Below are 16,721 nucleotides of genomic sequence, written 5' to 3'. Positions count from 1 at the left end.
CATCGTAATTTTAGTTTTTTGTTTTGTTTGATTTTGTTTTTCTTTTATCAGTGAACTTCTAAATACACAAATAGACATGTGATAACAATTTAAGTTTATCCATGGAAATGGATGAATAATAAGAAATAATCACACAGGATACTGGCTGCTGGACCTTTTAAAAAGTTGTAGTTAGAATCAATATGAACTCACACATTAAAATGCTAATTTCAGAATTAGGAATATTTCTGCATTGAGAAAGTAGGAAAAAATGGATTTGACTTATGTTCAGGGAAAATTCTAAACCAATATACTGTTGTAAAATTTGAAAAGCAAAGGTATGAAAAAACATCATCTCAATTAGACATTAACCTAGCCTCTTTGGGAAATATCAAAATTAGTTTCTTCTTTACTTACTATTTAATTCACTGAGTTCATCTTTAAATTGATCATAACTCTATTATAAAATAAGTTTAAATTTTTTTGACTTTTAAAAGCACTTACCCTCGGAACATCTATCTGAAGAAACTGTTTTAAAGTAGTTTTTTTTCTCTTTTTAAAAAAGGTGGTTATTTTTTCTGAGATGAAAGAATTTGGGGATCAATACACACAATTTTCAATCTCTTGAAACTGTATTATGGCATGGTCATAATAACACTTTCATCTGATTACTTATAAGTCTTTCATTCAATCTATTCAAGTCTCTATATTATTCCATACTTTCATTATGGGGATTTGGAATTGCTCACATTGGAAAAGCACATGCCAACTCAGGAGTGAATTTAGTTACAAATGTGAACACTCAACTTGCAGGAAAGTAGGTTTCCATTTTTTAAAAGAATGGACCTTAGAGAGCAAACCATATTTGTTGCTATTCATCACATATTGAAATGGAAATTTTGGCAAAACCAAACAAGTAATATACTAAATTAAAGCAATAGTAACTAATATTGTTGATGTATTTAGGTACTAAGCTCTATAGCTATCAATTTCTATGTGTAGAATCATGCATTTATATAAAATTTCTATATAGTAATGAATATATAGTTTGAAATTAAAATAATGCTTAAGGTATTTCATAATTTACAAGTGGCATATTTCATCATTAATATATAAGTAGATATTTGCTAAACAAATCCAAACTTTAAAAAATATATTTATTTCCATTTAATTATTCTCTACTAGATTAAGCATCTATTTTTGGAAGTGGTACACATTTATTTAACTTTCCTATATCCCTTAAATAAGTAAAGACAGATATATATAGTCTGGTAAAAAAATGAATAGGGCTTGTAAGTAACTCTTTTATCATAAAGAGGATAAAGTTTGAAGGAGGATTCAGTCAGTTTATTTCTAATACAATTAGGAAAACAAAGAAGATAATATTTAATTTACAAGACAAATACTAATAATGTAAAATGTCTTCTATAGGCTATTGCAATGGACATTGATAGAGTATTTTATTCCAAACAGGCAAGTGTTTATTTACTAAGCAAAATGTTAGCATAGGCCATTTCATAGGGTAATCACCATTGCATCCCCTGCATCTGTAAGAGTAACTCGTATATAGTAGATATTTAATATATATTTGATAATTACTAAATTGATAAATATATGCCTTTTTCCTTTCCTGAGACACAATATCATATGTCTTTACTTGTAGCCAGTTTTCACTTGATAGAGGTTTTACAGACTATTTATAGGCTTTGAGTCATAAATAAATTGTGAGCTTAAAAGAGAGAGAGTTTATGTTTTTCAAGGCTTTTGAGAATGGAAAAAGGTAAAACCATCATAATGATATAACTATATTTCAATTTAAATTAAACATAATATCAATTTGAAGAATGTGTGTTTTGTTAAAAACCCCATGTATATTTACAATAGAAGAATTTGACACATTTTCTAATAATCTTTGATATTCTTCACATTTCTACTCCTTATACTATGAAAAATATGACACAACACATGCTAAAATGTTTGCCCTAGTGTGAACAGCATCTTTATATATAGATCCTAGCTATCCCACAGTCAAAAATTAAAACAATACCAGAAAGCAGTCACCACTGGAATGTGGAAGAAGAGATTCTAGCTCTGGGGTTGTTCACACAGGCAGGTGAGTAACTGGGACTAGAGAAGATATAATACTGAAGGTAAGTAAATGGCAATTAGAAAATCTGCCACCAGCTGAAAAGGACAAGTGCTCATGGTTAGGTCTCTAATCTTCTGGTAAATGAGAAGGGACTTTTATCAACAAGCATCAGTTTAACTCTTTTTAACCTTATCTACTCTACTCCATAAATCAATTTCTTTACAGAAAGACAGATAAGAGATCAATAAATGTATTCTTGGATATGTGGCTATGCTTTGTCAGAGGAGGGCAGAGAGCCTTGTCTGACAATTATTCAGACACAAATATTAGATGATTTCCCACTACGTACAAAACACCGTTCAAATATTTGGATAAAAATCTAAAAAAAAAAAAACAAGGCATATATTCCTGAAAATATCTGAGAATATTCACTTAAGGCCATGGCTAAAATGTCATGATGATGTTCATGATAATGTCCTCCTAGCAGGAGATAAACTCTAACGAATAACAGGGGACTGAACATGTAAATCCCACTGGGGCTTCAATTTGTATGGTAAGATGCGAAAATATGGAGAATCCTGATGAGGAGTGATGTGGTTTAATTCACTTTTTAATAGAATCGTGTTGGCTGCTCTACTGAGAACAGACTGTAGAGAGCTACATTTGGGAAGCAAAAAGAGCAGAGAGCAGGGTTTTGTAACTGAGGTATGAGACACTGGGAAATACGGAAATAGTAAGAAAAGGATAGTTCTGGATATAGATTAAACCTTAGGTCAACAGGATTTGTGGAGGGATTGTATATAAAAGGAATCAATATAGTAGATCAAGACTGAATGCAGCAGGGAATAATATTTCCCAAAAGATAAATAGGGATGTGGCTACCAGAAGAAGGAGCAATGATGCTTAGTTGGCAGAAGCAACAAATGTCCACAACAGCTCCAGAGAAACCTCAATAGACATAATACAAAACGAGAGGAAGCCCGTTATCACCACCGCGACACAAGGTCAGGGATGAATCATCAGTGGAAGCCATTTGATATTAATGTCTGGGGTTTGTACTATGATTTCTTAAGTTTCTCATACCCAGGAACTTGGTTGATTCTACCATATATGTAGGACTAATTATACAAGACTTGGCCATGTAGTACTTTCTGTTGGGAAACAAGGAACTAAAAGGCTGGAAAATAGTAAAGGAAAATATAAAATGTGCATGGTATATCGTTTAGCATTTATAAGGAAATAAGAAATATTAATGACTAGGCCAATGTTAGTTTTACCTTATTGCTACATACTCAATGCTGGTAACTGACTCCAAGCAACAAAAGTTCCTAATACGGTTTTCTTTTTCCCCATGAGTACAGAAAACAAGACTGCACAAGATCCTTCTCTAGTTATACAAGAAACAAGAAATAAGTAGAGGAAGTAGGGGCATTGTTTCCATTCTAAACGTTCTAGCCTGGAGCAAATCAAAGTATTTCGGTTAAAATTTAATCAGAGACTAAAATGAATTCAGTAAATGTGAACTGACTTTTCTAACCAAAAGATATTATTATCATGTGGGTAGAAGTCCTAATACATTTTAACACACACACATTTGAAATTCTAAATACTTCATGATGTAGAATAAAACAAAGTATTTTCTGAGTGATATTGTGCTTGCATAACAACATTCAGTCAATAACAACCTGCATATGTGACAGTGGTCCCGTAAGATTATAATGGAGCCGAAAAATTCACATCACCTAGTAACATTGTGTAGCCATAGTAATGTCCTAGTGTAATCATTTTTGTGTGTTTGTGTTGATGCTGGTAGAAACAGTATTAAATAAACCTTCCGCCAGTCATATAAAAGTATAGCATGTACAATTATGTCTAGTACATAACACTTGATAATGACATAAACAACTATGTTACTGATTTGTATATTTACTATACTATACTTTTTATCATTATTTTAGAATGTACCCCTTTTACTTATTAACAACAACAACAACAAAGGATACTTGTAAAACAGTCTAGGGCAAGTCCTTCGAGAGTTATTACAGAAGAACGCATTGTTGTCACAGGCAATGACAGCTCCATATGTGTTATTGCCCCTGAAGACACCTTCCAGTGGGAAAAGATGTGGAGGTGGAAGACAATGATATTGATAATGCTCTACTAGTGTAGAGCTAGTCTAATGTGTATCTTTATGTCTTAATTTTTAACAAAAATTTAAAGAATAAAAAAAATATGAAAATAGGAAAAAAGCTTATAAAGATATAAAGAAACATATGTTTTTCTTTTTCTTTAACAAAAATAGTATTTATTTTTAAAGCAGACTCTTTAAAAATCTTTATCCAAAGTGAAAGGTAGCTTTTAAGAGGAAAAAGATGATATATTGTATCATAATTTCTCTAATTATCTACATGACTTTAAATATTTTCTATTTGTTCAGAATAAATATTCTCTTGCAGAGAAAAGTAAGCCCAGTAATAGTTATATTATTTCAAGAGTATCAACTATACTTTCAGAGTACATTTATTTTATTTTCACTAACTTTTAGTTTCAGGGGCACATGTGCAGGTTTGTTACATAGATCAAGTGTGTGTCGTTGAGGTTTGGTACAATGTGTTTATATTTTATGCTTTGTTTGATACGGTTTGGCTCTGTGTCCCCATACAAATCTCACCTCAAATTTTAATCTCCATGTGTTGAAGGAGGGACCTGGCAGGAGGTGAATGAATCATGCGGGCAGTTTCCCTCATCTTGTTCTTATGATAGTGAGTGAGTGCTCAAGAGATCTGGTCGTTTAAAAGTGTTTGGCGGTTCCTCCCTCACTCTGGCTCTCTCCTGCCGCCATATGAAGAAAATCCTTACTTCCCCTTTGCCTTCTGCCATGATTGTAATTTCCTGAGACCTCCTCAGCCTGTGAGTCAATTAAACCTTTTTTATTCATAAATTACCCAGTCTCAGGTAGTTCTTTACAGCAGTGTGAAAACAGACTAATACAGTGTTATTACAAAAGAGTCAAAAAGTTAAAAATTAAAAGTTTATAAAGTGAAAAAGTTTCAGTAAGTGTAGGCTAATTTATTATTGAAGAAAGGAAGTTTTAAAAATAAATTTAGTGTAGGCTAAGTGTACAGTGTTCAGCAGTATACAGTAATGTACTAAGCCTTAACATTCACTCATCACTCATTCACTGACTCACCTAGTGGAATTTCCAGTCTTACAAGCTCCTTTCCTGACAGCTACTTTATACAGATGTACCATTCTTTTAAATCTTTTATACTGTATTTTTACTGTGTCCTTTTAGGTTTATATATGTTTAGATACACAAATACTTTGTATTGTGTTACAATTGCCTTTGGTCTTCATTATAGTTATATGCTGTACAGGTTTGTCACCTGGGAGCAATAGGCTATATCATATAGACTAGGTGTGTAGTAAGCCTAGGTACGTAGTAGGCTATACAATCTAGGTTTGTGTAAGTACACTCTACAGTGTTTATAAAATGAAGAAATCCCCTAACAAAATAATGCATTTCTCAGAATGTATCCCCATTGTTGACACATGACTATATATGCATAAAAATAATTTTAAATGAACTATAATTGTGTGACAGAGTATCTTCTTTTTGGTCAATTGGAAATGTTAACAAATTAACATAATATTATTTATCTAATTTAAATTCTATTTCAAATAGTGACAATATCAAGATTTTGCCTCATCTTAAACCCAGTAACATGTTAAGGCAGTAATTGGAAGAATATGTATGTATAACACAAGGCTCAGCAAGCAGAAACACTGCTGAATACATATTGCACAATTATTAGTATTTGTCTACTAAGTGACAGGAAGCTTAATTTTTCTCATTTATTTCCTAAAATTTCTTTTCATTTTGATTCTTTGTTAGTACTCACACAAGCAAAAAGATGCTCTTTGTGGTGGTCTTGACTTTGTTACAGTGTTAATAATTCATTCAAATCAATTCCAAACTCTTCTGATCTCACCCTTTATTATCTGTAGGCATCCCTGATGTATGCTACTTAACTGTAAGAGCAAATATGCAGGCTGGGTGCAGTGGCTCATACCTGTAACCTCAGCACTTTGGGAGGCCAAGGCAGAAGGATCACTCTAGCCCAGAAGTTTGAGACCAGCCTGGACAATGTAGGGAGACTCCATCTTTAAAAATAATTTAAAAATTAGCCAGGTGTGGTGACATGCACTTGTTGTCCCAGCTTCTTGGGAGGCTGAGGTGGGAGGATTGCCTGAGCCCAAGATATCAAGACTCCAGTGAGCCCTGATCACACCACTGCACTCCAGCCTGGGAGACAAAGGGAGATCCTGTCTTAAAAAAAAAAAAAAAGCGGATATGTGTGCAATAGTAAGTGGGAAGACAATCCCAGCTAAGTAAAGCTCTGAAGCAACAACCACTGACAGTAAAGAATGCACTTAAAAGATAAGCAGTCTACAAGTTCCCTCCTGTCTTTTAATAAATATTTTTATTGATATGTTAGAGTTGTACATAGGTATGGGGTACATGTGATTTTTGATACACATGTACAATGTAGAAAAATCAAATCAGGATAATTAGAATATCCATCAGGTCAAGAATTTATCTTTGCTTTGTGTTGGGAACATTACAATTATTCTCATTAGCAATTTTGAAACCTACGTAATTTCCCGACTTTACTATTAAACACTAGAATGTATTGTTTCTATTTAACTGTATTTTTGTATACATTAACCAATTTCTCTTCATCCCTCTCCCATTTCCTTCCCAGCCTCTGATGACCACCATTCTATGCTCTACCTCCATGAGATCTACTTTTTCAGTTTTCACGTAATAATGAGAACATGCAGTATTTGTCTTTCTGTACCTGGCTTATTTCACTTAACATAATGACACCCAGTTCCACCCATGTCCCTGCAAACAACAAGATTTTATCCTTGTTTATAGCTAAATAGTATTCCATTGCATATATATACTACATTTTCTTTATCCATTCATCCATTGATAGACACTTGAGTTGATTCCATTGCTTGGCTATTGTGAATAGCTCCGCAATAAACGTGGTAGTGCAGACATATCTTCTATATACTGATTTCCTTTCTCCTGGAGGTATACTCAACAGTAGAATTGCTGGATCATATGGCAGTTCTATTTTTAGTTTTCTGAGGAACCTCCATACTGTTTTTCAAAATGAATGTACTACTGTACATTTCCACCAACATTATGTAGGTGTTCCCTTTCTCTGCATCCTCACCAGTATTTGTTATTTTTTGTCTTTTTGATGATAGGCTTTAAACTGGGGTGAAATAATATCTCATTGTGTTTTTGATTTGCGTTTCCTTGATGATTACTGATGTTGAGCATTTGTTTATATGCCTGTTAGCCATTTATATGTGTTCATTTGTGAAATGCATATTTGAATATTTTGCCCATTTTTAAATTGGGTTGATTTTTGCTAATGAGTTGCTTGAGTTCTTTACATATTCTGGTTATTAATCTCTTGTCAGACGGATAGTTCACAAATATTTTCTTCCATTTTGGAGGATTTATTATCATTTTGTTGATTGTTTCCTTTGCTGTGCAAAATTCTTTTCAGCTTGATGTAATTTCATTTGTCTGTTTTGGCTTTTGTGGCCTGTGCTTGAGATTTTACCCCCAAAAATCTTTGCCTGGCTAAATATCCTGAAGTGTCTCCCCAATGTTTTCTTCTAGTGGTTTCATAGTTGCAGTATATGAAATCAACATACAAAAATCAGTGGCATTTCTATACACTACAAGAAATCAATCTGGAAAAAAAAAAAACAGCTAGACATGCTCACTCACATCTGTAATCCTAGCACTTTGGAAGGCCAAGGCACTTTGGAATACTATTTAGCTATAAACAAGGATAAAATCTCTTGAAGCCAGGAGTTTGAGACCAGCCTGAGCAACACAGCAAAACCCCATCTCTGCAAAAAATTTTTTTTCTAATTATCTAGGCATGGTTGCATGCACCACCTTTAGTCCTAGCTACTCAAGAGGCTGAGGCAGGAGAACCCCTTGAGCCCAGGAGTTTGAGGCTGCAGTGAGCCATGATCACGTGTAACTCTAAAGCTAACTGTATCTGTAAATGACTTTTTAGGACTCCTTTTGTAAAAAGCGTATAATTGCTTGACTTAGGATTAGTATGCTCCAGAAGGTGAACTGTTTAAGTTACTAATCATTCACACTTGTTTAGAAAATATGTGTGTGTAAAATGGTGGATGCACATAATGATTACATAAAGTAAAGAAATATCAGGAAAAATAAGCAAGGAAAAATTGTGCTTTTAATATTTGCATACTGTAGGCATATTTAATTTTATTTTTCTTCTTGATTGGAGTCTTGTGTGTGTGTTTCCTGATGTGCACTTTTGTTTTACTCTTCAGGTGTATGCCAGCTGCTGGGTTGATAAAACTATCAAACTGCAAGTTGGAATTAAATTTCAGGCATGAGAAAGGAAGTCACAAAGGAATGCTGGAGGAATGAAAAGATTCAACAAATCTGAACAAATTACTATAATTAGCTAATGGACAACCACAATTTTTTTTATGCAAATATAACACTTCAGTGTATACCCGTAGCTTGTCCTCCATTCTCTTATGTGGTATGGAGTTCTAAAATCTTACCGTGGAATTCTCAAGTAAAATAAGCCTTTGTAGTATTTATCAATTAATAGTAGATTTATTTTTTATCAATCAATACTAGAATAATATTTATCAACTAATATTTACTGTAATTTATCAACTAATACTAGAACAGACTGCTTCTAAATGCATCTTCACTATGTCTGCAAACACAGTGCATATCTCATATTTTAACCTCTTTAATGTCCATGCAGCTAGAGAAGTATTTGTCTAAAACCATATTTGACGATTTAAAGATCAATTTCCTCATGTTATCCAAAGGCTTATGAAATTCATTCAGACATACTTTTTATATCCCAGGATGGATTACTTAGAATTCCACATGTTAATAATCTAGACAGTAAATAGAGTAAACAAGTGATAAGTCTTCTTTTAATTCCCACTGACGTGAGTGTGGGAAAGTTTGAGATTTTCTCTTTATGTTCATTAGTCCTCTGGGTTTCTTTAAATTCTTCATAGCCCTTGCTAGCTTCTTTTGGAATGTTTCTATTTTTCATGTTAAATTGCAAGAGGTTTTAAAATATTATCTATGTTATTCGATCATCAGTTTTAGACATTTCAAATAGCTTTTCTCAATCTATTTTTATGCAACTCATATATACTCATTATAGTAAATCCAGGCAATAAAGCACTTTGAATAGAATTGCCTTTTCTTGAATAATGAGAATATAAAGAATATTGCTTGTTGGCTGCCGAATAATCAGCATATTGTAAAGAGTCAGGATCAAAATATGTAATCTACAATATGCATTTTTAATATGTGAATGTGGATTGTAAGCAGAATCACCTTTAGAGACAGAAGAGAGGGTCCATGCCCTGGGCTTTATGCTCTAGGAATCTCACTGTCGCTCTCGTTCAGCTGAACCCTTCCCCATGGAGTAAGGAGTCCCTGTGTCCAAAACAGCTGCCAAACCCAAGCCTGACATCTCCTTCTAGTCCATATTCTGGGCATTTGTGATCTTGATGTTTGCTGTCCAAATTGTCCCAAGTACTATTTGAAGGCCTAAGCAAGACTCTTCCTTGAAACCATGCTAAAGAAAGGCTGTGCCACAGATGAGGGCACTTCCAGTTTTGCAGAATGGCCACATAGAGGTGGACAGAGGTTGGATTTGAGGCCCTCACAGTGCAATGGAGCTGGGAGTATAAAGAAGAGAGTGTAGGCCTGGGTTAGGGCTTGAGGGATATCTTTACACCACCATTTCTTTGGTGAAAATTACAGGGCTTAGAATTTGAAAAATTCCAAGAATTTCAAATTCTAAGACCCATTTCCAGGTCATTATGAAGAGATCAATTCATTTTATTGTATGCTTTATTACTTTAATTTATAACATTTAAATATGTACTCATTTGGGTTGTTAAGTTCAATTTATACCTACAATTCTATTATACGTATCTCTAGATAATAGATTTTCTTCTCAACATATGGTATTTTAGTTTGTTGGAATTCCAAACATTATAATTAATTAGCTTAACTGCAAGTCAGATGATTATACTTGTGAATTCTCTGAAATATTTTAAGAAAACTGAATTATAATATTACACAGGTTTTTTCAGAAAATTTAGAAGGGGACACTTCTAAGTTTATTTTATGAGAATATAATAAGAATTATATTGTTTTTATAAGAATATAAAATATTGTAGAAGAATATTTATAAAACTAGAATTATATTTATTTAGAAAAATGAATATGATGTGAAAATTTGACAATGATAATGTATTTTTAAAATTTTTACCAATATCTCTCCCCATAGGGATAAATCTAAATTTCAAGCATGAACAAAGTTCCACTTAGAGAGGGACCCTCTAGCATTGCAACTCAGTTTTGAAGAGGTGGTACTCAGGTGGCGCTTGCCTCTCAGGAGAGGGCCCATAGCACTGGAATCCAAGGTTTGAAAGAGGAGACACTCCTGCTAAGGAACAAACCACTTTTTCGGTGGGGATCCAGGTCCCTGAGAAGAGAGTACTGCTGCTATGCCAGCAAATAGAAACTATAGTTGTCAACGAGGGGACTCTGGAGTGCTGTTTACAGAAACTTTGAGCTTCTATGAGTCTTCCAGGAAAAAAAAAGGAGGCGGGGTGGTGGTGGAAAGTAGTCCCTCTCAGCTTATTGTTTGTCATTGCTCTTAGAAGAGAAACGTAGCTTGCAGAGTCCAATTTCCAGCATCACAAACAGAATAGAGAAGGTTAAATACATAAATAAAAGGCAATAAGTTAATAACTAACAAAACATATGGAGGAACTAGGATACTCACAACAATGGTGAAAAAAGAACAATGTTGAAGGATTCAGAATAATTGATTAAAAGGCTTACTATAAAGCTATATAATCAAGAAAGCAGGTTATTGACATAAGGCTAGATATTTTAATAAATTAAACGAAATAGAGAGTCCAGAAACAGACCAAGGCATATATGGTATTTTTATTTGGATAATGTATGCGAAAAGTTGAACCTCAACCTCCCCCCCGCTTTTTTTTTTTTTTTTTTTTTGAGTCGGAGTTTTTGCTCTGTTGCCCAGGCTGGAGTACAAAGGTATGATCTCGGCTCACTGCAACCTCCGCCTCCTAGGTTCAAGCAATTCTCCTGCCTCAGCCTCACGAGTAGCTGGGGTTACAGGCACCCGCCACCATGCCCAGCTAATTTTTGTACTTTTAGTAGAGATGAGGTTTCGCCATGTTGGCTAGGCTGGTCTCACGCTCTTAACCTCAGGTGATCCACCCGCCTTGGCCACCCAAAGTGCTAGGATTACAGGCATCAGCCACCGCGCCCGGCCCTCAACCCCTACTTTACACCTTACACAAAAAGTAACTTGAGGTGGCTTATACAGCTGGACTTAAAAATTAAAACTAAATAAAGCTTCTAATATTTTCGAGACCTAGAAATAGGCAAATAGTTCTTAGAGAGGAAACAAAAACCATCTTAACTATAAAATTAAAAGATAATTAGTTGGACTTCTTCAAATTTAAAAAAATGGATGAATAAAAGGGTTCTGTTGTGAAACTGCAGGTCATAGACTGGTACAATGTTTGCAATACATATATCTGACAAAGAACATTTTTTAGAACATATAATGAAAGTTTACAACTAAGCAAACAAATAACAAAGAAAACAACCAATTGAAAAATGGAAACAGACTACAAGGGAGAGTTCACAACAAAAGATACAGGAATGGGTAATGGACACAGGAACAACCTTCAAGAAGATTAGCCATAAGGAAAATGTTAATGAAAACCTCAGTGAGTTACCATTTCATGTTTACCGAATTAACTAAAATTTAAAAGACTGACTACTCCAAACATTGGTGAGAACAGGACATAGATCCACTGGAGCTCTCATACATTGCTGGTAGGTGCATAAAATGGCAGAATTATCTTGAAAATTATTTGTCATTTTCTCATAGAGTTAAATATAAATCAAAGCTACCAAACAGAAATTCTACTCCCGGAATCCATATAATGGCTACTCCGCTAACGATTCTTCTGTATAGCAGATGCTTTTGAGTGTTCTGGGGCTTGCAATGTGGGATTCCACCAAAAATGTTCAGGAATATTTATACTTGCCTTATTCTTAACAGCTGAAAACTTGAGGAACAATTAAATTTCCAGTGCATTTCACTTAATGTAAATTTTACCTTAATTAAAATAAAGATTTTAAACAAAAGTAAGATCTCATTACAAATATAAAATCTGACTAGCTCTTCTTTATTCTTATCCAGGCCACTAAGTTATTTCTTCTTCATACAGAAAAACATTTTCTTATTGCTGATAATCTTATTCAAAATCAATTCGGTGTTGTTAAAGGACAGTTACCCGTGAAATTACTTAAATATTTGTCATAAATGAGAGGGAAAGAAGTAATGTGGACATTTGAGTTACTTCAGCTGTACCAATTTTATTCCAATTTCACCTTGTTCAATCCTGATATGAAGTTGTCAGATTGAAGTCTGAGAATAAAAATTTGTAGATCCCTCTTAGCAGATTAAAAAGTGGGTGTGTAGCCATCAAAACAGCAGGAAACAACCTTAAATTGGACCAGCATCCACCCAATAAATGATTGCTGGAGAATCTGGACCACTGGAGCACTCATCCCTTCAGATGAGTCTGAATTTGTCAAGACGGATTTCTTTCATTAAAAAAAAAAAAAACTCAGAATTTTCGCACGATGTTCATCAAGGATATTGGCCTGAAATTTTTTGTTGTGTCAGGGACATGGATGAAGCTGGAAACCATCATTCTCAGCAAACTGACACAGGAACAGAAAACCAAACACCTCATGTTTGCACTCATAAGTGGAAGTTGAACAATGAAAACACATGGACACAGGGAGGGGAACATCACACACTGGGGCCTGTTGGGGGGTGGGGGCTAGGGGAGGGATAGCATTAGGAGAAATACCTAACGTAGATTACGAATTGATGGATGCAGCAAACCATCATGGAACATGTATACCTTTGTAACAAACCTACGCGTTCTGCACATGTATCCCAGAACTTAAAGTATAATAATAAAGAAAAAGAAAAAGAAAAAGTTAGGCTGGGCGCAGTAGCTCATGTCTGTAATCCCAGCATTTTGGGAGGCCAAGGCGGGCAGATCATCTGAGGTCAGGACTTTGAGACCAGCCTGGCCAACATAGTGAAACTCCGTCTCTAATAAAAACACAAAAATTAGCCAGGCGTGATGGCTCGTGCCTGTAATCCCAGCTACTTGGCAGGCTGAGGCAGGAGAATCGCTTGAACCTGGGAGGCAGAGGTTGCAGTGAGCCGAAATCGTACCACTGCACTCCAGTCTGGGCAACAAGAGCGAAACTCCATCTCAAAAAATAAAATAAAATAAAATAAAAACATTCCCTCCCCTCCCAGCCATAGAAAGGAACAGCATAAAATTAATCTAATGCTTCGGAACAACATGCACAGATATCTACCATGTATTTACTGAAGGTAGAATGGGCTTGAGAAGTAAAAATGGATAGTTAGCCTTTCTCATTCTTGTTTCTTCTTTCAAGTAACCCTGGCTGAGCCCTCAGTTCTGGACAAAAAGTGTGGAAATATTTTCCATTAAATATAAATCCCACCTCCAGTTCAATAACTCAAATCATTTTTTCTTCTTCTTAACAACCCTCATAATTCTTAAAAGCATCTGTTATACAGAAAAATCCCTAATTGAGTTCCCATGTGGAAAGATATCTAAAAGCTCACTGGGAACATATGCATTATTATAGCAAAAATTGCGCTGCGTAAATATCGGTCAATACTAGCAACTTATAAAACACTTAGTTTATCTAAAAGCATATAAAAAGTGCTGCTATTGAAGTTTGGAGGAAAAAATCCTAGTCCCTGGAAATTTTCTCTGTTTTAATCCATTAAGGCTTTAGTATTTTCTGAAATAATGTAATTATTTTCAAGGGATATAGAACATTTTTAAGATTTTAAAAATTGGAGAAATCATAGAATCAAAGCAAACTCATGTAAATCTCTGTTCAGATGGGGAAGGATAATAAAGCGTAATTCAGAATTGAAAGGAACAGGATTCACAATTAAACGAGTTAAAATTTGTTACTTTTTGGAAATTTATTTTAAAAAATAACCACATACTTGAAGAGTCCCAGGGAAGTGAGAAATCTTGATGAAAAATCTTCATAATAAAACTGTCTCTATGGATAATATTACCTTCTTCTGACTTCCCTTGTTAAATACTTAATATTATGCCATTTCTGCTCGGTGCAAAAATTTAAAATTTCTTCAAAGAAATAGGATAATATACAGCACATGCAGTTGCTTAAGGCATTTATTCATCTCCTCAAAACAAGGTAGAAGGGTGCATACAAATATATATCATGTTAATGTAACAGGAAAATATATTTAAAATTTGGCAAGTAAATTAAGGGTACTTTAGATTGGAACTTTATTTTCACTATGAGTTAGCAAAAAAATTTTTAATAATGAGTAAACAACAGATTACATTTCCAAGAAATTAAATTTTACTGAAAGATTGAAAGCATATATCCCAATTATCATCAATAATTATACTAAGGTATTACACCTTGTATGAGAAATCTCCTATATCCCATAAATATAAACACCTATCATTTACCCATAAATTAAAAATATACAAAATGATGCTATAGGTAAACCTGATAAACTGTGATATTAATATTGGATAAAATTTTACCTTATTTATTTATTGGAGATGATTATTTAAATGTATTCATTTTAGAATTTTGTACATATTTATTGACTCTAAATATGTCTTTCCAAAATAAAGGCTAGGTAATGATTCTCTATTTCAGTGGTACCAAATGCACACTTAAATTCCATGAACATATAATGCACACTTATAAAGTGTTGAAACATACTCAAGATTCAGTAAGAGGACCAATTACTTAAAAAGATTGCCTTTTAATCACATATCAAAAAAATTCTACTTTTATACACAATAGCTGATATATTCATATACTAAAGCCAATGACAAGCACTTTGCAATTTTTTACTTAATCTTTAAAGCAATGTCATTATGTAGGTTCTTATTCTATAACGATTTTGTTGATGAATAAACTGAAGCTTGAAAGTTGTTAAAAGCTACTCAAGGATAAGACTAGTAGGAGATAAAGGTGAGATTCAAATCCAAATCTTTGTTATTCTCTGCATTTGTTTTCTACTGCTGCTATAAAAAAATTGTCACATATTTGCTGGCTTAAAATAATAGAAATCTTATAGTTCTGTAGGTTTAAATTCTTGCATGTGTCTCAGCAGGCTAAAATAAAGTTGTCAGCAGGGCCGTGTTACTTTCTTGGCGTCCTAGGAGAAACTGTTTGTTTTTTTCTGCTTCCATAGAGTGAACACATACATTCTTTGGATTTCTGGCCCCCTTTGCTTTTTTCTGACTTGTATTTTGTAGCCACATCTCTCTCTGACTCCCCAATTCTGCTTTTTTCTTCTACTTGTGAGAACACTTGTGATTATTCAGGATAATCTTCCTATTTTAATGTCAATGAATTAGCAACCTTAATTACATCTGCAACCTTAATTCCCCTTTGCCATGTAATGTAACATATTCATAGTTTCAAGAATTGGAATATAGACATCTTTGGAGAGGCCATTCCTCTGCCTACCATACTTGAAACCATTCTCTTAATCATTATACACAGTGCTTCTTGACCTAGCCCATATGTGGTAATGGTGACACCTGTAAAATGATACCAAGAGATTTCCCATTTAAGATGCAAGAAAACAAGATAGTCATTTCTTGATTGTCTTTAAGTTATCTTCAGATACGTTTTAAGCCTTGGTCAACTTAAATTTTCTACTAAAAACCTCATTTCACAAATCAAATATTTTTTTTCTCTTGACAAGTATTAAAAGGAAGGAGACAGAAAGATGCTCAAATAGTCACCCACAGCAGGTAGACTAAGTGCAATTTTCAGTATGAACAAAGTCCTATTTCTAAGAAAAGAGTCACTAGGGTTTTACTTCTCTAATGTTCATTTCTGGATTATTCATGTAGACACCCTCCTATAAAGTAGTTCAAATAAATATAAATATACCCAATAGGCAGACCTGTATAAACGAAAACAGAAAACTCCCTATCATAGGGATATGCACGAAGAATAAAGTTTGTATGGTGCAGCCATGCTAGAGTAGAGAAATGGGATTTGTGAAAATACATTGCACCATCAAAAAATAAATCAAGTTGTTGTAGTAAAAGAAAACGCCATTTGAGTAGCTCTGCTTTAATTTAATGTTAACTGTACATGAAAGGCCGGGTGCGGTGGCTCAAGCCTGTAATCCCAACACTTTGGGAGGCCTAGGCGGGCAGATCACAAGGTCAGGAGATCGAGACCATCCTGGCTAACATGGTGAAACCCCGTTTCTACTAAAAAAATACAAAAAAATTAGCCGGGCGTGGTAGCGGGCGCCTGTAGTCCCAGCCACTCGGGAGGCTGAGGCAGGAGAATGGCGTGAACCCGGGAGGCAGAGCTTGCAGTGAGCCGAGATTGCGC

Source organism: Symphalangus syndactylus, chromosome 11, assembly GCF_028878055.3.
Source record: "Symphalangus syndactylus isolate Jambi chromosome 11, NHGRI_mSymSyn1-v2.1_pri, whole genome shotgun sequence".
NCBI classification, from domain to species: domain Eukaryota; kingdom Metazoa; phylum Chordata; class Mammalia; order Primates; family Hylobatidae; genus Symphalangus; species Symphalangus syndactylus.
This window is presented reverse-complemented; position numbering follows the sequence as displayed.